General features: G+C 39.3%; 1 protein-coding gene across 1 annotated transcript in view; it reads left to right on the top strand.

Moving 5' to 3' along the window:
- UST (uronyl 2-sulfotransferase) overlaps window positions 1-24881 on the top strand; it is a 151898-nt gene that overhangs the window by 12642 nt on the left and 114375 nt on the right. The window lies entirely within an intron of this gene.

The following is a 24881-nucleotide window of genomic DNA, read 5'->3' as shown; positions in this document are numbered from 1 at the left end:
CTCATCTAATCAATGAAGCAAATTTTGGCAAAGCTCTGTGATTCTTTATAGCTTAGCAGTTGTCTGTTTTTTGCACTATGCTACATGGAAACAGCTGACATCTTCAGTTCTTTTTCCTCTGCAACTCTTTGATTATGAATTTTAGAAGCTGAAAGGCTTTTAAATAGCATATAGTATCTTTCACCTTCTGACCCCAGCTCAAATACTGCTGAGGCTGGCAGTAACTGGATCTTATTATTGCTGTGCTGAGGTGTTCAGTTAGCTGTGTGCAGTAAGTTCATTGAGGTGCTGGTGACACTGCCACTCTGCTGGCTCCAGGATACTGCATGTCATGCCAGTGTGAGAGTGTGTAGCACCAGTGGAGGATCCAGTGGCTTCTATGTGGTAGGGCTCCCAATGGGCTGATGCACTTTTCTCCCTCTTTTTAAATGTGCTGTGGCTGTAGTGATGATGTATGTGCTGCTCACGCTTCATGCAAGAGGGATTGAGATTCAGAAAGATTTTAATGAGGGCTGCAAAGCTTGGGGGTGGGAGGGGGTCATGGACCCCACTGTCCCCAAGATAAGAGCTGTGTCTGCATGCTGAATTTCTTTGTACTGCCCTGCTGCATAGTTAGGCTTGTTTGTTTGGAGCTATTGTATCAATGATAAATTTATTATTTACCAACAACAAAAAAAGACAAGCCTGAAATTTTCTGCTCGAGTGTCCTAAACAAAGAAATTTTTCCATCATCTGTAAAAGCAGCTACTAAGTATCCTTCTTGCTTCCTCTTCATTGAATTGCTACTTACTGGAGAGTACAATTTTCTGGCTTTTTATCCTCATATCTCAGTTTTCATCTAGATGTCAAAGAGGAAGATATTTATTAACACTTTTTATTTCATTTAAAGGGCACAGAGAGGTTATGTGCCTTTGGTGTTGTTTGCCTGATTAATAGCAGTATCAGGAACAGGTTATGATTCTCTGCACTCTTAGAAGGGCAGGGGTTTTCCCAGAAGCCTGTGCACCACGTCCAACAAAACACTGATGCTCAGCAACACGGAAACTCTTCTACTTGCCCTTGCTTCAGCACTTGCTTGCCTCTCCTGGTTGGGGTGGTTTGAGTTTGTTCAGTTTGTGAGCTTTATGTCTGTACAGGGTTCCTGAAAAGTAATGAGGTTGTTTTTCTGAGGGGACTTCTGAGGCACAAGGTAGTTCAGGGAAGTGTTAAAAACAGATCTACTAAACTGTGTGCAGCTTTTGCCCAGCAGGGCCTCCATCCAGCCCAGGCATAGAAACTCCTCCTGTCTTTGAGGAGCAGCATTTTAGAGTCTTTCTTCACCCTGTTTCCCTCAGCAGGGAAGCCTGCTACTGCAGAACTGTGTGCTGGGCTTGAGACTTCCAGAATGACAGGGAAGCATGTGGGAGGGAGTGATAGCTGGGAAAAGAAAAAGTGGGGTGAGAGAAGCAGAGGTTGCTGGGCAAAACTTCCCTGATTTAAGCTCGAAAAGCCTACTTTTTAATGTATTCTGCTTAAAATGAGCTTGTGAGAGACAGGAATAGTACTGGGGGAGCAGACAAGTGATAAGTGGCATGTTAAAGAACCTATTCCTATTGAAAAGTATTTCTTGCTCCTTTCTGCAGCTGTCTTCAGCACCTTTGTGGAATTTGCTTACCAAAGCCTCTACTGTGAGTGGAAAAAGTTGTATTTGTGGCATGAGTAGATGTTAAAACAGCTGCTTTATGCAGACAGCACAGCTTGAAAGCTGTATAGACAGCTTCATAAATGTTTCCTTTACTTACTTAGTCTCAAGACAAAAATATTTTTGATACAAAGGAGCTCATAATGCAAGGGAGTTGATTTGCTCAAGCAAATTTTATCCATCTGTTAAGCTCTCTAATTATTTTAACTGAAATTTTACATCCACATTTTTATTTTATTCAGAGGTAATGCTTACACTGTATGAGAAGAATGACCAGAGAACCTGTTCTTGCACTCTTACAGAATCATTACCATGCCACAAGCACAAAATAATTATGAAACTGAAGGCAGATCAGTTGAATGGCTGATGATCTTGCAACATGATTGTTTTGGCTTGCAAAGCCTGGAAACAGAAAATTTTCGTACTGACTACTCTGGATCCACATCCAAGCTTGAAATCTAATGGTTGTGAGAAATAAATGTGGTGGTCTCAGGCAATTCCTTTGTGAATATGGTCAACATCAAAGAAAATAAGAAATGCACACTGATTAAATATATAGTTAAATCTGAGATAAAAATGACAGGTTTAGCTATTCAGCTAAATATAATGTGTAATATGGCCCTGGTTAAAAATATTTCCTTACTCATACTCTATAAATAACATCATAAGTATGGTTTATACTTTCTCCAAACCCATTCTTTACTTCTGTTCTAGCCTGTTTGCACTCCTCATCTCTGATTGCACTGGGTCTGGCAAGGCACCTCTCCTATTTTCAATGGATCTCTTTGACTTGCTTTAGTGGCCAATGAATGGTTCATGAACTGCAGAATGGGGAACCTTTTGTTCCTGATGCCACATGAGCAGTGGGATTTCTTAGTGCAAACCTGTGTGTTGCATTTGGTCCTATTGCACAGGGCCTTGTAATACTGTGCCAGTCATAGCTGTGGTTTGGCAAATGCTGCTGCTCAGCTGGGAGGGAGGCAGGAACAAGGGAGAGGAGAATAGTAAGTGTTCTTTCACTTTCCTTCCTTCGAGATGTTTATGGACACTTAGAACAAAGTGGTGGTAGCACTAATGTGTTCAAACTCCTGAAGTTGCACTTATTAGTGAACCACAAAGAGCAGTTTAAAGAAAGTATGAACTCATGGAGTGTTCTTTTGTGTTCTCTCGCATGCATTGCAATTTCTTTGAGGAAGAAAAATAATTGCTTTACTGCCTTAATCCTGGAAAGAAAAATAGTTTTGACTTGGGAAAGATTGTAGTTGGCCATGAAAGTCAGAGTTTGCATTGATGGTTCTTATGTTAGTCTTACCAACTTCAGTCTGTCTGTGACACAAAAGTTAGGATCCTGCTATGAATTACAGTTCAGTAGAGCCTGATATTTATTTTCTTCTACTAGAAATAATAGTGTGTGACCAAAGTAGGGTTATTATACTGGCATATCTTGAAATTTCTTAGAATTTGCATTTCATTATTCAATATTATTTTATTTATGTAACTCTGTCTTCTGTTTGTTTTATTTGGAGATCAGTCTGTAGTGCCATATTTTCTTTCTTAGGAGGAAGGCATGCTAGATTTGTTTCATGAATAGTAATATTTTTCCTGCATGTGTTTTAGTGTAGAGGTAGTTCAGAGCTTAAATGCTGTGTTACTACAGGACTTTTAGGAGAAGTAAGACATCATTTCCTTCTGGAGAAAAGATCAGTAATGCATGTGTGTGACTATAAAAATAATATTCCAGGTTACATAGTTTTATCAACATGGTAAGGATGCCACTTTTCATGCATGACATGAAGCTGAAACACATGTAATAAATTGTTTAAACCTTTTCAGCTTTCTTCCTTACTGTGCTTGTGAGAATTTGTGTCCTCCCAGTAAAGTGAAAATGAATAAGGAATGGATATAAAGAATTAAAACAATTACCACTGGTCTCCTTTATCCATGAGGTTCAGATGAGACAGTTTTGATGTTTCTCCTGCATCTGTGGTAATAGATAGCTATTATTAAGCAAGGATTGAAGTAGTTAATAAGTTCTGTGGATAAGAAGAGTTAAATAACCCAGTTAGATTGATCCAAAATACATTCTATGTGTTTCATACATGTTCTTCTCAAGGTGGAAATGGCAGGTTGAATGTAGATACCAATGTACCTATGAAGTAATTGGTATGATGTGCTGTTGAAATTCTCTGGGTACCCTCCTCTTGGGATTTGGGAGCTTGGGCAGCAATGGATGTCCTTTGTGCTTCCAACTGCTTATATATTTTCATGAGTTATTGCAAATGAAACTCACTGATGGCTTTCTGATAAGCTCTGTATTGAGTTCACCCTGGGAGGAGTACAGAGACATGGTTTGTGCGTGCAAGGATGGGGTTAGTTCAGCCAAAGCCCACCTGCAGTTTAATCTAGCAAAGGATGTGAAGGGGAATAAGAAGGGCTCCTACAACCATATCAGCAGCAAAAGCAAGAGCAAGGGGAATGAGGGGCTGCTGCTGAACAGGGCTTCAGAAAAGGCTGAGGTGCTTAAAGCCACCTCCACCTCCGCCTTTACTTGTGAGATTTGCCTTCAGAAATCCCAGGCAGGGAAGACCCATTGCCAGGGCCAGATTGTTCCCATTAATAGCCAGAGTGACGGGACTGGAGACGGTAGTGACAGATTGAAATACAGGAAATTGCGCTGAAACATCAGAAAGCCCTTTTCATGTAGGGCTGATTGAACCCCAACACAGGTTTCCCCAGGATACACAAAACAATTCCTGATCCCCCTGGTCTGGCTGGCCCCACTCTGAGCAGGGGATTGGAGCGGACAGGTGGCTCTGCTGAGGTGCCTTTCTGCCCCACTGTACAGTGGGACTGTATGCCTGGGGTCTCATGGCATGTGCTGTCCTTTCACAAACTTAGTTAGGAGTAGGAGTGAAAAGTCAGCTCTAGTGCAAAGTGTGGAACATGACAGACATGTTGCTGATTAGTGCCAGTTCTAGGAACAGAGGTTGGGTCCTAGTGTCAGTCTCAGTGTGAAGGAGATTGATGTGTCAAAATTGCATGTCACATTTATGAATCACTTGTAAGACTTGCATTTTTTTCCAGAACTCTGGAAAATTGTTTTCTAGGAACTGCTTCATTGACATGCAAGAACATGATTTTTGTGTTGCAAAAGGAAAGGTAAACTACTGGCTGCTAACTGTATAATTTCAGACATTACAAATCTTACTTGCTAAGTAGTAAGCTAGAAGGTTGAATATGCTGCTGCAAACTTGTCTTGGTCATGCTGTCCTTTGTATAGATTTCTTTTAGTAGCTATGTGAAATCTGCCTGTTGTCTTGTGTTGTGTCATTCTCAAGGAACAAGATATAGCAAGTGGCTGGAGAGAAAAAATAAGTAGTGGCTTTGGTAAAAACACATGAGTTTGCTTTATGCACAATTAAATATCCTGTTGGACTTCAGCCTAGGAATCAGGATAATATATGCTTCTAACAAACTGTAGCTGAAAACATTTAGAAATGGTGTTTTATTAGCTTCTGCACCTATTCTACAGAAATAAGTTTTTCTAAACCGAGTCTTGGATGATGTCTGAATGTGAGGGAGAAAAAGAAGGGATAGCTACTCCAAAAAGGAATGTGTATGGTCGTGCTGGGAAGGGAATGCTCCTCAGCAATGCTGGTTATCATTTGCCACTTTTAGCACAAATTGCTTTTTTCCCCCCTTCGTGGTATGTTTTCCCTCCTGGGTCAGTAGGAGAGCAGTTTCTTAGAACAGGGAAGCAGTACAGTAAATCCATTGTGTCTCTAGGATGTATTAACTTCAAAAGATATGATGCCTCAGTCTCCTAGTGAAAGATAGACGGAATCTAGCCTGCTTGTTTGTTGGGTTTTTTTTCCTTCTTACTGCAATGTGATTTTATCTTGGAAAGGCATGGTCTAATTCTTTCAAGTGAAAAATGTTGAAGCAGATTTGTTTCAATGAAATTGATACCTCTGGCAAGTTGGATCTAATTCAGATGGCTGTGCCAAGGATGGAAGTCCTGAAGCTTAAGGAGACAAAAGAAAACAAAGAATTTTTTCAATTACAGATTAACTTCTAAAAAAATAGAGCAAACTGAGCTTAAAATGACATGTGACTTGAGAGCTGTTATGTTAATTTATTTACTAAGATGAGCAGCAATATTCTGAGATTTTCCTTCACTCAAATGACACTCATATTTGGCACTGGTAGGCATTCCTATCTAAAGGAAATTTTCTTGGTTTTTGCAGCACTTCTGTTTGCTGGAGTGAAGGAAGAGCAATTTGAATACTTGTGCATTCCTTTTCCTACAGTCCCCTGTAACTGTGTGTGTTAACTACATCTTGTCAACAGGCAAAGAGATTCTGGAGAAGTTTTAAAGGAAACTTTTAAAGGGTCAAGACTGAAAGTATCAAGGCAGGCTCTGGTATCTTTGCAGAACTTTAATGGATGCTGTGATGTTGCAAGTTGACAAAGAATTTATTTGAATAATTTAAGACATAGGATTGAGGTGTATAATTGCATTTAATTGATGTTTCTTAATTTTGCCCACTCTCTTTCCTTCAAGGATCTAAATAGATTATAGAAGTCTTGTTGTGGTAGTCCTCATGTGAAGAGACACCAAATACTTTTAGAAGGTAAAGACCTAGCTTTCTACTCTCTGCACCTCTCCCCACTGGGTTTCCTAGTGATTGCCTAAACCTCTGAAAAATCTGCGTAGCAGGAAAAGAACAAACCAGCGGGTAGTCACTTCTCACCCTTTAACATGCTGCTGAATCACCACTGGATGAGAGGTGAAGGAGTTCTGAAAAAAAGTCAACAGCCCAAAACTAGGAAACAAAGGAAAAGGATTGAATACTTCAAAGATGTCTTGTGACCTTAGCAGAAGGGTACCTGTCTGGTAAAATTTTAATCAAGTAGGTTAAACTAGGTAGCAATTCTCAGATGAGTGGCCTGTGTAATTTTCTTTTAAAACATTTTGCCACACCTGGGAGTGGGGACACCCACTCTTAGCTGCAGGCCATGCAAAATGTACATTTGCTTTAGTGGGGCGCATTGTCCTACTTAAGTATTAAATGAGACTTTTTTCTGCTTTTTTCACTCCCTTTGATGCAAACCTCAATTACGTTAGTGGGTGATAGCACCCAGTCTGCGAGCACAAGCCAGACCAAGAGGGTCTTCTTGAGAAGGAAGGGGAACTGTGGTACTGCACTGCACCTCTGCCCAGCAGCCCTTTAAAGCTGATGATTCTCTGCTCTAGACGTAAACAGTGGCAATAAAGAGAGTTGGGAATAAAGATAAACCTTGATACTGTAAAGTGAATATTAAATACTGCTTTATATTGTAGACTTGTATGCCATTTTTACGAGGCTGTGCTTTGTTGCCCTGTGGAACTATACAGACTTTTGCAAGTAATAGGAAATTTTCCTGTTAGCCAAAGTTTTCCTCTGGGTAAGACTAGTTTCTCAGCATTTTGAGATGGCAGCTTTTTGAGCATTTCCTTAACCAGTGTTTGCTTTTCTATTCTACCCCTTCTTGGGAATGTAGGAGCATCAGCAAAGGATGAAGAATTTCTTCGCAAATTAAACATTTATCAACATAATACACATACAGCACCTTACACTGTGACTTAGTTTTACTATTTCAAAAAATGCTGATGGGACTTTTTGTTGTTACATGTAGGAGATTTTTTCTTTTAAATTAGTTGTGCCGTAGTTGGATTGTAATTTCCTTACAAACTGAAGGAGAAGTTTGAAGTTCAAAATCTAAATAATCAGAGCAATGTTGTAGAAGCAGTGCTTATCAGAAGTAATGATAAAAACCTAGCACCTACATCCTAAAAACAATGTTTGAGACCAGAAAGAAGAAAGGGTCTCAAAATAATGTTCATAATTATTAAATTATCCAAATTATCTAAATTATTAATAATCTAAATTAATATTATCTAAACTTTAGTTTTAGACAGACAAGAATTTACAAAGAAGGTACATTTTATAGCTCCAGGAAGAAATTACAGGAGTTTTAAGCTTATTTCTGTCAGTGTGCTATTGTCTGCACCACATGAACGAGTATCTAGAGGAACAACTATGAATCAAATGGTATTCCAAAAAGTTAGCAGTGTTTAAAGCTCCAAGGAGGAATGTTTGAAATCGTAGGAATTTTTGAATATCTTTTGCTGCTCTGTTAAAGAAATAATTTAAATCTTGGATCTACATTTGAATCTGGCTTTCCAAAAGTAAATATCAATATGGTCTGTTAATTTTGAAATATATTGAAATTGTCATCACGTAGTTGACAGTGACTACTAACAGTTAAGAAAACCCCATGATCTAAAGAGAACAAATAACTACTGCTTACTGTTGGACTCTCATCAAAATCCTTCTCTCTCTCTCAAAAATGCAGCTGACTGTAGCTGCCAGCTAATGTACAAACAGAACCGAGAGAGGGAACAGCTGCGCTCTGAAAAACAACATAGCTCAAAGGCAGCAGCACCCGCCTCAACTCCTCTGGTATTTGGTTTCAGGCTAGAATTATATATTTTGGGGTACTTTTGTATGTGTAAGTAAGCTTTTCTAAGGGATCTGTAGGATTATGGTTTTCTCAAAAAGAAAAAAAAACAATGTAGGAGCATGTTGATTTTAAAAGTAACTTTATCCCATTTTTTCTTACTTTTGTACTTTTAACATTTCTTACAAATTTCTGCAGCAGTGTTTGTTGAATAGGGCTTGTAGGTCCAGTATTATGCAGACAGCGTCTGAGTCTACTTGGTAAGTGCATGTTGGCCAAAAAAGTCCTATGCCTGGTTCACCTGGTTGTTGAGGAATACCACCTAGAATTAGGTGGTAGGTACCTAATAAAATATTTCTGCCTGGTGGGCTCCTCTGTTATGGAAAGTGGGACCCCTCATTAGAGAGCAAATAGTGCATGTCATGTTTCAGGTGGGACTGAAGTTGAATCTGCATGTGGCAGATATAAAACAAGATAGCAAGTGGCTAAAATTAGGTCAATTACACAAACAGAAATAAATTCAAGTGGTAAGTATGAAGATTGGTAAGTATAAAGGTGTGCTTTCATGCAGCTTTTTGTGTGCAGTGTGTTGTGCCAAATATTATTTTATATCTCACTGAAACACACATAGAGGTTGTTACAGGGAAAGAAATTTGTTAGACACTAGAAACTTATGACAAACTGTTCTAATGAATATGAATTCAATATTGCTGTAAAATCTAACTCCAATGACTCTTTAAGTGTTTTCTTTGTAGTAAAATGTCCTTCAGTTACTTCTCTTTTGTCTCTATTGCTATTGTGTGTTTTGCTCCAGATGGCACATGATAGAGTATCTTATTTTTGAACTCCATAAAAATAAGCCTTAATGCTTTGTTTGCTTCAAGCCAAAAGAGCCTTTATTTCCTGTTTGTTATGGTTTAGCAAGTGGACTGTATTTTAGAAAGGGTGTAACACTTGTATTTTCTAGGTAGTATGACTATAATTTTTTACTCAGGAAATAAAAGTGTATTGTTTTGGTTTCTTAAGAGGTGCCTTAAGATGTGTAAAAAAGTGTATTGTTTTGATTTCTTAAGAGATGTCTCTGGGCTCATGTTACAAAGCTCGGGTTTACTGAAAGAATAGGCTTTACTCTTCCTAGGGAGCATATGGTGTGTTGTTTTCTGCATAAAACCTGGTAATTTTCAAGGGCAAGACAATTGCAACATGTTTGCTGTTTTTAGAAACTTGGGTGTTGCTGTTGCCAAGCATGCAAAGTAATGTTGTACATTGGTTTTTCACAGGGACAGTAACATGGAGCCAGAATCTGTCTGCTCCTTCACTGACATCTTGCTCCTGGGAAGTGTTTCCTTGCTGGGAAGGTGGCAGGCAAATTCTGTCCCCAGCCTTGCTGCACTGGGTCCTTCACCTCACCTGTGGGGCACCCTGTGGCCAGAACAGTGGACCTCATCATGGAGTGTAGTTTTAAGGACATTTTGTCTGACCTAAGACATTTAAGTTCTCTCACAGATGAACTAGTAGAGTTAACTTGGTTGTTGGTAATAAATCTTTCAACTATACATAAAAAATAGGCATCCGGGTTTAGTAATGACTTCTGTGAGCATTAGGATGCATTGTAAACTTGATTGAAAGTGTATTTCAGTTGGTAGTGTCCTAAATGAGTCTTCTGAGATCACAATTATGGTAGTTTGGGACAAAATGAATACTTAAGGTAAACTTACTTTTAATTAGCACCATTGTTTGTGCTTGCAGTAACATTTGATTTGCAACATTTGACAGTTTGGGAAGAGAGGAAAAAAAAAGCATTTACAAGAGACTCAAAACTAGTAATTTATTTTTATTATGCCTCATAGGAAATCTGTATTTCTTATATGAATACAGAAGGTATTCTCTGAAGAAGGAAAATGAGTAAGTGTTTTTCTTTGAATTCTAGTCATAGGGGAAAAAAAAGAACCTGACTACTGTGCACTTCCAGTTTTCTGTGAAAAGTATCTAAAAATGTTATAATGGCAGGTGTAGTCATAAAAGGTACACTGAAGCAAAGTTGAAGAAAAGGAAAAGAGAATGTTGGCAGTAGCAAGATAAAGCTTTGAAGGTTATTCAGAAATTACAGCATTTTAGCTTTATTCATATTTTCATTCAGGTTACTTGTTTTCTGTCACTTCAGTGTTCTGGAATTGTAGTGACTTGAGTTTTAGCATGCACTCAGTTGTTTTCTTCTGACATCCTGGAATTTGGATGTCTCCTGGGCTAGGTACATCTTGGACAAATTAGGAAGCTCTTAAGTTTTGTGAAATGATATCAATAACATAATACAGATTTTTGTACTAAAGCTTCTAGTAATACTGAACAGCTGGAAAAAATTACAAATGTTTTAAAACCAGAATAAACAGAGCAGAATATTGAACAGAATATTGTTTTGGACATGCTGTGCCATGTCTTCTGGTAATTGTGGACCATGTCCTGGTCATGGTAGCTGGTGAACATCTCCTGTAGAGCTGGATGAAGAGTGATGGATGCTAAGGAAAGCCAACTTCCCTTGGAGTATACCCGAAGTGTGTGTTGGGCTGAGGTTGCCTGTCAGAGCTATAATTTTTCTGGTGGTACCAATGACTTGCTTAGGAATAGTGTAATCAGTATTATCTGTTAAAATATTGACTTATGTTAGCTAAGCAATACTAATTGGATGGGTGCTGAATAATTTTTGCTGGCTGTTGCAGAATAACAGGAGATGCCATTGTAGGCTCTGTGTAGTTCTTCCACTGTTGAATGCTGCCATGAACACTGAAAATGTCTTGAGGGCTGTGAGAGGAAACACACAAGAACTTTGTGGGTTATTGACCAGAAAGATTTTGTTCAGTCTTGCCAACAGTAGACCTAAGCTGCATGCAAAATCCTGGCCTTCCTCCAAAACAGCTTGTGCCTCTTGTACAAGGTTCCCTGTCCATTCTGGGCTCTGACTCTCACAATGACAGTGCCTCTCACAATGACAGCGACTGCATTTGGACCAGTACCCCCCAGCTCTACATCAGCTTTTTTTGGGGTGTGTGACAATAACTTCTTTTATGTTGCAGTGAGTTTAGAAGCTGTTGATGAGGTCCTTGGGTGTGGGGGCTGAGGAGGATGCTGTGTTATTCACACCTGGATGCCTGCACCAGTCCTGGAACACACCAGGCACATGTTCTTACTTCCTATCCTGAGTCATGGAGTTACCAGTGGCAAACGAACAACCAACGGAACAGACTCGCTGGGTCGCTCTGTGAGATGTGGAATAAGCCATGTGCTGGCTAAATATAGAATATGTAAACGGTATTTACTTTAACTTTGGATACATGCAGATGTTGGGAGCCTGCACTGGTGAATTTTCTAAACAAAAAATCTTCTGCTTGTCAAAAAGCAAGAGATTGGCCTTGATTATGATACCAGATCCCATGTGTCCTAGCTGGTTTCATCATGTTGCTTCAAATTGTGTTAACACCTGAATGCAAAAGTAAATGTTTGCTAGGCTTTGGGGTTTTTTTGAGATGATAATAAAACTGGTAATTTAAAATTCAAGAAATCTGTTACATTGAATGACCGAGCCCATTTTGCAAAACTTGAAAATGGCATTTACAAACACTGGAGATGATAAACTGAATTTGAATTTTGGAGATGCTATTTAGGTTGGTGAAACCTGATTACAGCAACTTCTTGATTTGAGTGCTGCCAAGTTCCCTTGGAGGGCTGTCTTTGTCTTTTGAACTTTGCAGATGTCGGCTTTTTTAAGTGCATTATATGGAAGCATTTGTAGCATAAAGCTAAGAGTGAAAGCAGTGTTCTGTCATGTGCATCTGCCCAGAGACCAAAAACCTTTGCAATACTTTGGTTAAGATATTTTGTTTCAATTTTTTTTTCCCTGTGTGTTAGGGCTGTTGACATTTTAGGAATTTTTGTGGCAACAGTTCAGTGGAGGAAAACATGATTAGAGACTTGGGATGGGGGAGACAACCCACGTCCTATCTATACCTCTACTACTGGATATATTTGGCATACTGTTTAAAATAACTTACCTTTATTTTCCTTTTCGATAAGCATATGGGCTGAGCTGTTTGTTTCTGAATAGTAAGCCACACTGTGGTGGTTCTAGATCTGTAATTACTGGAAAGGCTCTGAACACAATCAAACCTACTCTTTTGGCGTTGCCTGAATTTGACTGAAATAAGCAGCTTTTAATAGCACATATCAGCAAAATTGCCTGTTCAGAAGTTGTTGACTTTGTTTTCTTGCACTTGAATTTTAAAATTCAACTGGAGCTTCAAGATGATGTGGCATGGTTTGCTGGGTTTTTCTGTTTGTTAGTTCTTGTGCTGTCAAGAGTAGAAAGTTAGAAATAAGTAAAAGAGAAACCTAATGCTGAACCTATGCCAAGTTTGATTAGTGTTTTCAATGGCATAAACAAGGTGTTGTGCTTGAGGAGACTTTTCACCCCTCTGGTGGGGATGGTGGCCATCAGCAAGTATGGAAGCCACTGTTCATCAGGAGTCTGCAAGCTTGTAATGTTTTCTTAATACAATGACTTTTGCTTTTCTTTTTTGATTGCTGATCACCATACATTATTTACAGATGGAAAATAATGAAGGAGAGAGCATAAGTTAAAGAAAAAAAAAACTTGGTGATAAATATTTTGGAAGTATCTGCAGTAGTTTTATTGAAATGGAGATTAATGTCTGTAGTTCTGAGGCAGCTGTGGCTCTTTGGTGCATTTTGTACCAGTTGATGCCTCTGTGTTGATTGAGCTGTAAGGCAAAGGACTGATTTGTGTGTGTGATGGTCTTGTGTTGAGTCTCTGCTCTGTCTGTTTAGGTACAGGTGGAGCAGTAAGCTGTGAACACTAGTAGCAACAGTGATAGTGGTTAAACTTTTGGGGGCAGGTCTTTTAATGCCTGGTGTTACCTGAGCAACAGCATGAGATTATGCAGGGAGTTGGATGGGGTGGGTATAGCCCAGCAGCTGGAATCTCTGTCCCTGTGTCTTGTAAGAATACTCATGATCCATAAAGAAATCACCACGTTATAAGAAGATATTAAGCTATTAGAGAGCATTCAGAGGAGGACAATGCAAATAAGCCAAGGGCCCTGAGGGGAAGTCACATGGTAGGAGTGGCTGAGGTCACTTGGTCTCTTCAGCCTGGAGGAGAATGAGGGGAGATCTCATTGAAGTCTACAGCTTCCTTTTGAAGGGAAAAGGAGGGACAGATGCTGGCCTTTCTTCTGTGGTGCCCCGAGGGAATGGCCTGAAGCTGAGTCAGGGGGGCTTAAGTTTGAGGAATCAGGAGAAGTCTCTTCACCCAGAGGGTAGTTGGGCACTGGAAGAGCTACCCAGGGAAGAGGTCACAGCACCAGCCTGACAGTGTTCAAGAAGCATTTGACAATGCTCTCAGGCACAGGGTGTGACTCTTGGGGATGGTGCTTTGCAGGGCCAAGAGTTGTACTCAGTGATCCTGATGGGTCCCTTACAGCTCAGCAGTGAAATAAAGCTTATAGGTTTGTTCCTAAAAAACAAAACCCTCTGTTTGAGGGTGCTTTTATGGAGACCAGCTTACTGCTGAAAAAAATAATAATATGAGGTAGGTTGTCCAGCTGCCAAACTGCAAGGATGAAATTGTAGAATGCTAATTTAATATTTCTCTTGAATAGCGCTAGAGATTTGAGGGATGTAATACAGAAATCGAAACTAGGAATACTGGAGGGTAAGACCCTACAATCCAATTCCCTGCTACTAGGGAAAAAGCAATTATTGCCTATAATCAATTTAATAACTATTTTAAAACTAGGTAGATTTGTTCTGCATTCTTACTGAAAACCTGTCACCAAACAACACTGCTCTGATGTTTAGAAAATTCCTCTCATACCCAACTGAAACTTTTTGCTCTGGCATCTTTATTTATCTTTGGTTTTGTGCCACAGCCTTTTTGTAGTTTAAATAACTCTTGTTTCTATGAGCCTATAAAAGCTAATGTAGCCCTTTCTCATTAAAAAAAACCCAAAACAACTCTTTCAGTTTCCTGCAGGACTTTCTCTTTTCCTCTGGTGGTGCTGGTAACACCTCTTGCACCCGTTAAAGGGTGAATTTCTGGAAAAATGGGCAATAATGTTGCACAGTACTTTATATACAACCTCACGCAAAGCTTAAGTGATGTTACTTCTTCCTTTTTCCACTTGAACTTTCCTGAGACACACTATGTTCCTGTTTTGCTTTTTTAACATTCATTTTCATCCAGATATGGACTTGTTGATCAATCCGTTGTTCCCAGGTGGAAAGCTTATATCCTGTTAGGGAGGATTTCTCAGTGTGAAGTTTTGTAGTTAGTTGCATCTCATTTCTGTTATTCTAATCCTCAGCATTGCCACAGTTCTCCATAGATCAAGATGTAATCCACCTCTGATGACAGTTCCTTCCAGCTTTGTGTCCCAGGGAGCACCATTATGGCTGTCCTAACCTTTGTTCCAAAGTAATTACCAAAATTATGCCATTTTGATTATAGACTGCAACATGTCCAAACTAAGGTGGTGCAGCTTTTGGTTCTTGCACAATTACAAACTTCTTTTCTCTCTGTTGATTAGAAATTATGAAGTTCAGAGCAGAGGGCCAAATTCTGTTGTGTTTTGGTTTGGTATTGATTTACAGTAACTGTATGAAACTGTAACAATTTTGTATTCCTAGGAGTGTCAGACTAAGATCAAACAAATTCTTCCCTTTGAATTTGCTATTTCTGTTATTTATAACTGTAAATGTATTTGTAATATATAAATGCACAAGTGCAAATTGTGTAAGTCTGAGGCGGATGACAGCAGGCAACACTCTTAAGATTACTAATTTGAACTAGGTAAGTGCTGCCATTGCTTTTCCCCTCTGTTTCATATGGTATTTTCTGCCCTATATCTGAATATGTTCTCTGACAGCTTTTGTGTCCAGTGTGTTCTTCCCACAGCCCTGGCAGAGCTCGCAGAAGACCAAATTCAAGTTCAAAGGATGACATTAGTGAATGGGTGATTGCTCTGAATGGATCTTGAAAGATTTGTCAAGTTATTAGGTGTTTATTTCACAAGCAGAAACATGAAGCACTGTTATTTTTTTAATTAAATCTGGTACATCACTGAACTGGAGGTATTTAATATTTTTTCTAATTAATTTTAAAATATTCAAGTGACATTCTAGATAAATCTCATTAAAAGAAGATTAGTTTTATAATCCACAATTTTAGATTGTGATGAGGAGTAGGATACCTGAACTAAATGTGAGCAATACTTACCTGGCGTGGTGGTTTGTGTGTTGTTGGGATTTAGGGAAAGGGTTGTAATGTTTTTTGCCTTAGTGTGTTGAAAAGTCTTCTTGGTGGTATGAAGCCATTTCAACAGTTGCTATAAGATCTCTCTGAATCTGTTGATTTCATTTATGAATAAATACCACAAGTAAAATACTAGTGTGTTACATGTAAACTGCTCATCTTTCCCTTTCCATGTATGAAATATAATGCATCTGACTCTGGATAGTATTGGTTGCATTCAGAAGACTTTCTGAGGAACATATGGAGTAATTTATGTGAGATATCAAAGTATCATTCTTTTCATCATTAAAACATGTGATATACTTCTAACCATTGACCTCTGTCTCCTCCTATTTTTGCATGTCTACTGAATCAAATTAACTGTGCACAATGAGGATCAATGTTTCTACCTCATAAAACCCACGAGATGTGATCTGTTATGGAAAAGGACTGCACATCTGCAAGGGAAACTTTGTGTAGAACTTGAACATGTGGGTGGTCTGGTTTCCCTCCTGGAGTTTTCCAAGGTTGCCAGAGTACCTGAATGTTTTATTGCAAAGGAAAGCTTTATGATGTTTTCTTGTGCTGAAAATAGGAAGTGTTTGTCCCTGAATTTAGAAGTAGAGGAAGAACTAGGATGAGTTTCATTCTGCAGCAAGAAAGCCATGTTAAAAGAAACTTGCAAGTATGTTTTGTGCAAGATTGGCCTAAATCACCCTAATTAGGATTTAGCCCTCGAATGGCTGTATCAGCTCTTGTTCCGCCTCTTGAAGTAAGCAATGATAACATGGCAACTGGCTGCTGGAAAATATCATCTGCTGTTGGCAAACTGTCTAAAATGGCTGAAGTGTATTTGGTTTGCTTTCTTACAGCAGTTGTTTTTATCTGTTAAATGATAAAGTTGTTTAGATGCTGGGAAGTGCATTAAGTTTTTTGAAAGATGTAAGCTGTCTGCTCAGTACTTCTGAAACTGAGCTGCAGGTTTGTCCCATCAGGTGCTCTTGCTCTCATTCTGAACAGGGATTAGAGCAGCTGACAGTGTCTTATCTGATGCAGAGAATCTTGTGCTCCAGTAGGTAGAGAGCACAGTAGCGATTTAGTCCTTGTTAAACAATTCTTAAAGTGTTTGAGCATATGCAGCTTTGGCTTTTGCATACTTATGTGCTTCTCTTGGTTGCTGTGGATGGGTGGAATGTAGGAAAATAGAGATAGTGATGAAGGCAATCTCACCCCTAAGGAGTTACAGCTGTGCTAATTATCAAACATTAGGATCAGGCCTGCCTTTAATAGGCCACAGCCAGATCCAATTAGGATGGGTATTGTAAAATAGTAGGTTAGGTGGTTGAGGAGGAAGATGGAGTTTGTTGGCTGTGCAGAGAAGAAGGAGTCAGTGCTGTGAGGAGCTGCCCATGAGAAATCACCAAGAAGGTATGAAACCTTTGCAGTAAGATGTCAACAGGTTGCTTGAATAGAGTGAGGGATTTAAACAGCAGTGAGTCTGGATCAGCAGTGATGCTTCTGTCAGACAGTTGAAGGCCTCCTCTCTTGAAACTAGATTTTTATTCTTTGCAAGTTACTGTTTCTTTGTTATTAGTTTATCTAGTATGGTGTGGCAGAAAATAGGGGGACTTTGGAGTGCAGTTACCTATACTGGTGGTTCTCTAGAAAATTACTATTTTGTGAAGCCAGCAGAATGCTCTTCTGCTATTAGTGTGCTGGTTGCAGTTGCTTATGAAGTAGGTCAAAGGGGCCTGAATATAGACAAAAATATGAGACACACATGTTGGGTTTTTCATTGTTAGGGGATTAAGTAAGAGAGTTACAATAGCAACAAAGAGGCCATAAACTGTACAGCTTGCTGGAGTCCATAGGCTGTGAGGTTTCATGCATGTGCCTAAAGGTCTTACTGTAGATACAAATAATTTGCCTACAACATAGGAACTGTGTAATAAAGAAAGTTACTGCTTTAGTTAATGTTTCCCAGAAGGAAGAAAAATTTGAGTCCTTTATTTAGGGAATACCTATTTTGGTAAAATGCTGTCACACTCTTATGCTCTTGAGGTGGTTGTTGCAGAAGAGAGCTCACACAGGTGCAAGAGGAGATGCTAGGAGACAAAGCTGCAGAGAATGTGACACTTGCCATGGTGGCATGTCCTCTCGGGAGGAGTGATGCCTTCTTTCCCTTCCCACATCCTGCGTGCAGTCTTTGTTTGCACAAGTGATTTTGCTCATGCTGACAGACTTACCCTGAGGACTGTCATGGTGTTGTCTCATGGCTGCTACTACTTGTGTGTCCTGTTTTGGGCTGGGATAGAGTTAATTTTTTCCTAGTAGTTGCTATAGTGCGGTGTTTTTTGATTTCATGTGAGAATAGTGTTGATAACACACTGACATTTTATTGTGCTAAGTAGTGCTTAGAATAAGTCAAGGACTTCTCAGTTTCTTTTTAATGAGGATGATGGCTGAAATATATGTATGGGAAGGAAGAGGGGGGAAAGTGAATCTGCAGAATGGTAAAATGATTAAATATAACAAAGTTATTTGGTGTTTAAGACAGTGTATCTTTTTTGGCTATATCTGGTCAAATATTTCCTCCATAAGAAAGGAAGACTTTCCATAAATCATGAAGATAAGTTCTGCGGAAATACATATATCCATGTGTGAGAGAGACCTATGTGGTTCTTCTGAAAAAAAAAATTTTCATACAAAGGGTGATGCCTGTATGATGATCAAAGATTATAAGATTTCATTCAAAATCATGATTTGACTTCTGCTAAAAAAAATTTTCATACAAAGGGTGATGCCTGTATGATGATCAAAGATAAGATTTCATTCAAAATTATGATTTGACTTCTGCTCCTATAGTCTTCAGTTTTTGAATGTAGATGTGCTGTTTCACTTCACAGATACTTAATGACAGTGCCTGACGTGTCAAAATGGCTATTGACAAAATAGCAGTTTTAACTTATAGCTACTATTAACTTGCTACAGAGAGGTGTCTGGTTGGAGTTAGTCAGTACCTGCTATGTATTTCACGAAAATATTTGATATTAAGTGCTGTGTCTGTAACCAAATGGAAATTAGTCCAAACCCATAAGTCAGAAGCAGACTGTTTAAAGACTAAAGTATTATTTGTAGACTCTAATAAAACAGCATGGTCCTGTTAAGTTTTCCTTTGCTACTACTTGGAAACCATTGCTGGTATCAAGTATAGCCATGTGAGAAGTACAACTTGATTTGGTTGTTTAAATATGAAGAATCATCTCAGTCTTGCAGAGATAAATGAGTATTTTACATATTTAATTACATGTTTAAGAATTATGGCCTAAGCAGCGGTCACTATTTCACTAGATATTTTTGTGCCATTCAGATTTAGAATACTTGTAAATACTTAAATATAAAAAATTATGCAATTGGGTCAATATCCAAGATAAAGTATTTTTGTGCCATTCGGATTTAGAATACTTGTAAATACTTAAATATAAGAAATTATGCAATTGGGAAGGTTGATATCCAAGATAAAACTTTTGTTATGTGTAACTTTTTCCTGTATATCACCATGCCCCTCAGGCTGATGCTGTGGTAATAAAGGAATGCTGTTCTCCTAATATGTGTGAGATGTACTATTCAACAGTGAAATGACACTTACCTCTGTGTATAGTGCAGTTTTGAAAGCCATATTTTTAGGAGGGCAAAAAAATGGTAAAGAGTAGTGGGAGAGGAAAAGCATAAAAATTATTTGAAGGCTGGAAAAAATGCTTTGCAATGTGAAACTTGATTTTGCGTTTGCATAAAGAAGACTGGGATGTAACTGGCTCACAGCGTTCAAGTACCTTTGCAGAGAGAAAATTCCAAGGAAATTACAGTATGTGAGAAAGTAATAACAGGAAGCAATAGCTGGAAGCTGCAGTCAGATAAATTTGAATTGGAAATAGGAATGATAATGAGATTATGTGGAGAACTGGGGACAATCATAAGATATGTGACAAGAAAAATCTGTTGTGGAGAATCTGTCTGTAACAAGGTCATTATGAGTAGCATGTTCTTTGTAAAAAGTTACAAGAAACATTTCAGCCTTCATATCCTGTTTGTGTAGAAGCTATGGAAAAACCCCCACATTTCTTAATTAAGGGAGGAGAAAATGTTCTGGGAGGTTATCAAAAATGTAGGACAAAAACATTTCTTGTGGCAAAGACTCAAAGATACATCTTCTCTGAAAAATAAAATGCAAATGTTCTGGCAAATGCTAGAGTTCTAATATTCAGTACTCCAAAAATCAGTCATTTTAATGCAACCTCATTGTAGCACTTTAGTTTTGAAATTAATCTTAATTATCTTTGTCAAAATGGTCTTAAGCTGTGAGGAGGATCAATGGCTTTGCTTTTGCCTTCAAAAATGGCTCTCATGAAAGGAGTACTCTGTAAATGCTTTGAAAGACTCTACAGGTGGGAGAACAGGGCAGTAATTTGGAGGTGAAATTTCCTGACCTGTTGTACATGACTGTGATAGGAGAATAACTTTTTCTGACCTTTGGGAGGGAAGAGAAGTCTGATTTCAGAAAAGAATCTGAACTTTATGCAATATTTTTGGCCTTGTTTGTTCACTGTATGTATTTTGCCCAAGGGTTATTTATACTAGGTGTGCTTGAGCTGGATACTTGTCTGTTTACAAAAATAAGAGTGCTGTGGGTCTTGGTGTTATGAACAATTGTGGATGATAGCTTTCATAAAACAGCCTTAAAGAAGTAGCTTGTGTGGGAGTCAGAGTGGAGCTCATGGGCCCTGGCAGACACTGTTACCATAAGATCTACAGAGATGTCATGGAAGGGTTCCTCAAGAGACCTCTGAAAAAACTGTGAAAATATTCACTAAGGAAGTTGTTTTTTTAATGAGAATGGTTTCCTATCTGTTCTTTCTTTGGCAAGATTCATCCATTTTCCTGCAAGGGAGGAAGAAATATTGTAGGGAGAGCATGTCTGGGGAGAAATGTGGGCACGGAATGATGATTCACTGAGCCTGAAGCTGGTGCAGCTGGGTTGGGCTTTGCAGGTAAGGGCACAGAGGGGAAGAGGGCTGGGGAGGCTGGCAGAGGTGCTGCAGAGCACAAGCAGCAAGTGAGGGTTCTCTTTGGTCACACCAGCCAGCCAGGTCTTGCAGCAGACAGCTGCAGTGGGGATGGACTGTCCCAGAAGTGGAGCCAAGTGAACAGTGAAACAATCATAGCTGCTCCTGGGAAATTCTTGTACATGCCAGGGCCAAGATTTGCTTCTGCTTTTCTTGGATCTCTGTCTTGAGCTTCTCATAGAAAACAGCAAGAGAGTTGGCATTGCATTGAATTGGGAGTTTGACCTCCTGGAAAAGGGGAGTTGAAAATCCAAGAGCCAAGCATGTGAATTCTTGTGGTTTAAGAGCAGAAGTCCAGTCTAATATCATATAACTCCCCAAAGCACTACATGTTTCCAACCAAATCTAAACCAGTACCAAATACCAATGTCAGAGTTAGAGCCCTGTTTCTGAATTGGCCTTCCATTACTTGAGTTATCTTCAGATGGTCTGCAGTCAGTCTTTTCTCGTAATGGTACCTGAGTCTCTTATACTTCTGTTCTTAGTGTTTTGAACAGCAGGACTAAAATTACTGAGTGATGATTCTTTCCTGTTCTATTCCTCAGTCTAAGATATTGGGAGAAGTAGGAAAGTAGCCTTCTTTCACAACTGAATGATCCCAGCTTCTCTTCCTCAGTATTTCAGTTAATTCTAGGGCTTCAGGAGTACTGTGTGTGCCTAGCATTACCAGTGTTTGCTGGTAATGTGCCTGGAGATAGCTGTTTTGCTTTCGCTTGGGGTCGCCAAACAAGCTAATTTTCTATATATAGAGTGGTTTTAGAAAAACAAATATACTTGTTCATGTGAAAGTACTGTTAAGTCAGATGTGAGAGGTAACAATTTGGAAAGAAATGTTTTGCCATTTGAAACTGTGTTACAAGGCAGAGAAATTATTTCCCTAAACATGGAGATGATAGTTATTTCTCACAAAAACACCCCAAAAGAAATGATACAGTGTTTATTTCCAGCTTTATATGGAAGTTAATGATATTCTGTAGTGCTTGATCATCTCATTTGAAGATGTGTGCTCTGGTTACAGTGTGCATGAACCAGCTTTTCAAATTTTGAGTCTGTTTATTTTGAAACTGATATTTGCAATTTTGGATTAAAAAACAATCCCTTAAAATTGGGGTTGGGTTTACTATGGCTGTTAGATATTGTGATATTGTTGTCTGAGTATTTTGTTGTGCACTTTGTGAGGTATTTACAGTGCAGTCACAGATCAAAAAATGCAAATCCTCACTCTCATAACCCGGTCTTTTATTTCCATAAGCCGGAGGGCTAATAGGATCACTAGTTTATTAGCCCAAGAAAATTTGCAAGAAAGAGCTGGAGGAAAGAAAGGCATAAATGCCTTCATTTAAATAGTGGGATACCACAGATGAGGCTGGATTTAGTTACTTTTATTGGACAGTGTAAAGACAACAAAAGAAGCAAATGGTCTCAGGCTGTGCAAAGGAGGGATTTACATGGACAGTGCTGGAAGGCTTCTTGCTTTCAGGCTTCTCTTGATGAGATCTGTACCTCTGCCTCAGCTCTTGTTTGTGAACAAATACTTCTGGGAAAGCATGCATCTTTGGTGTAAAAATCTTTTGGTATATTTTTGTCAGACATTAGAAAGGAGAATGGTCTTTTTTTAACTAGGAGAATAACAGGCATGGTTCCCATGCCCCTGTGCATGGCACAGCAGCCTGAGACATCTCTGTGAGTACAGCCTCTGGAAGAGCAAGAATATCATGATGTAGAGTATTACATAGCAAGTGTCATCCAGGGTAGCACACCTAAAAAGTCTGTTATGATCTGTTAATAAAATAATCGGTGTAGAAAATGTCTGAAATGGGTATTTTATCACAGTTGGACTGGTTGATCATGAAGGTCATGAGGCTTTATGACGGAAGCAGTTGATCATGAAGGTCTCTTCTGTGTTGAATGACTTGTCTGCACCAGCAGCTAAAATCCACACCTCTTAAAGGAAGCCTCCTGTCGGTCATCTCCAGCCTGTAAGTTGCCTCTGAGACATACATCAAATAAAAATTGGAAAGTTGACACAAGAGCTGGACTTATAGAGAAACCTAAATTGTCATGAATGATATCAGAAGGAAACTTCAGACCATTTCTGTGTTGTTGCACCAGAACTTTGTGTGTCAGTATCCTCATGTCAGGTACAGAACAGTATCTGGAAATATCAGGCAAAAAAGAGCTTTTAATTACATGCATTTTTCAAGCTTATAGATTTACTTGAGTGGCCTTTATATTACCAAGGACAAAAAGAACATTAGTCTATCTTCTGAAGTAAAGTCATTAAATCGGGAACAAATTAGCACATCATCTGTGTGCTCAAGACTTTGAGGATAAACAACTACCTAAATTCAAAATACATGAACTAGTAACAGCATGACTCTTACATCTCACTGCAGTATATCCATGTGATCACATTCCCCTTTTATTTTGCACACAACTTTTCCTAGGGACTTACTCGAAACTTGGATTATGCTTTTAACAACCCGTGATTCTGACATTCAACAATGATGAGTTCACATAGTTAAATTTTCAGTACTTAAAATAACAAAACAAAGCCACTAAAAAAAAAAATGCAACCCCCAAACCAAAACTTCTGTTAATTGAATTCAGATGTCTTGTTTGGAGAACATTCAATTAAGCACAAGAAAGGATAAATTTTAGTTCAGTCAAAAGGTGAGTTTTAAGTTTTAATTTTTTTTATTTCTTGTATAATTGTGTTACTTATGTGTCCTGAAAACTGTCTGGGTAGCACAGTTCAAGATATTCACAGTATCAAGATTTTGTTTGTATTTTCTTACTTAACTTTTTTTTCTGTTTACTCAAAAGCCAGGTTATATTTCCAGCTCTAATTTCCATGTCTAGCTTCAGAGTCAGTTTCAAAATGGGCATTTTGTTTTTACAAGTCTTCATAAATTTGAGATTTTAGAAGGAAAATGTTCAATTGTGTCTTTAGATTGCAGAAAATAGTGTCGTCTCTAAAAATTCACTTTGACCTTGTTTTTAACATTACTTGATGCTGGAAATGGTATTGGCAGTATGAAGATAATGGTTTAGCTGGAGGTGAATAAAAGTGAGTGTTTATTCATAATAGTGCCATGTGAAGCTGCAGATGCACAATACTTGAAATATTGGTGATGTTTCCCTCACTGTTTTCATGAAAATAGTCACTTTTCATAATTAGTTGTTCTGTTGTCAGCCTGGGAAGATCACTGAGGGCAGGAGATCTCCTGTGACCACCTGGGCAGTCACTGGGCAGTCTGTTATGCCATCAGGACTGCTGCCAAGGACTAAGGAAGTAAAATCAGTAGAGAAGCTGGAGAATGGGTGCAGGACTCTCTGATGCAGGGAGCCAGGCTGCCCTCAGCTTCATCTGGTGCCAGTGTGAGACCAGTCCCAAGAGAGGCAGAGAGCAGGAGGGTGGGAGAGGAAAGCCTCCTGCTGGCAGCCCCAGTGCCCCACTGGAGGCTAGCATTTGTTCTTGCCTCTGCAGTGGGTGCTCTGGTGGGCAGCTTGCTTTTGTCAGCATTTTTGTAGGTGATTGCAAACTGGGTGTTCCCTGTCTTCTGGACCTGGAAAGGAAGATGTTTCTGTCAGTTTTCTGGAAGCTTTAGCTGCACAAATGGCACCAAGCTGTAGTTCAGGCAGGATGTTTGTTTGCCTTGAGTTGTTGGAAGATTGTTTTATTGACTGTTCCATAACCCCAGCAGCCACTGTGTGTATGGATTTCATGCTTCCTGATGCACCTGTACCTTGGCTTGTCCTGGAGGGTCTTCCTCAGAATAGTTGCTGCTACAGCTGCCCATGTGGCTGCTGCAAACACAGGGTGGCAACAGATCTGAGACTTACTACAGGACCATGGTGCCGCTGTGTGAGACAGAGATCACTGCAGGCATCTGTGAGCATGGGGAGCACTGTTTTCCATGGTGGCCTTGCACAAGGGTCCCTCGTGGCCAGGCTAGCAAATCACTTCTGTGGGACTGCCAGCCAGGGCTCTGTGGGCTTTGGCTCCTGCAGACCCTTGGGAGGAGAGCGTGACAGCTCAGCTGGGAACTCCACTCCTTGTGTGAAACAGAGAGGCAGGTGGAGTGTTGATGGGGCTGTAAGGATGAATTGATGCCTGCTTGCTGTCATGGGCAGCAAGAGGCTGTTTGGAGGCTTAGGTTTGGTTTGTATTGCAGCAGAAGGCTCTCAGATATTGCATGGTAGGAGTGGTAGTTTGGGGCTTTTCCTTACTGTTGTTTCATTAAAACAGCATTCCTTGCAGTTGAAG

The sequence above is a fragment of the Passer montanus genome, unplaced genomic scaffold, assembly GCF_014805655.1.
Source record: "Passer montanus isolate IOZ18808 unplaced genomic scaffold, ASM1480565v1 scaffold2, whole genome shotgun sequence".
NCBI classification, from domain to species: domain Eukaryota; kingdom Metazoa; phylum Chordata; class Aves; order Passeriformes; family Passeridae; genus Passer; species Passer montanus.
This window is presented reverse-complemented; position numbering and strand designations above follow the sequence as displayed.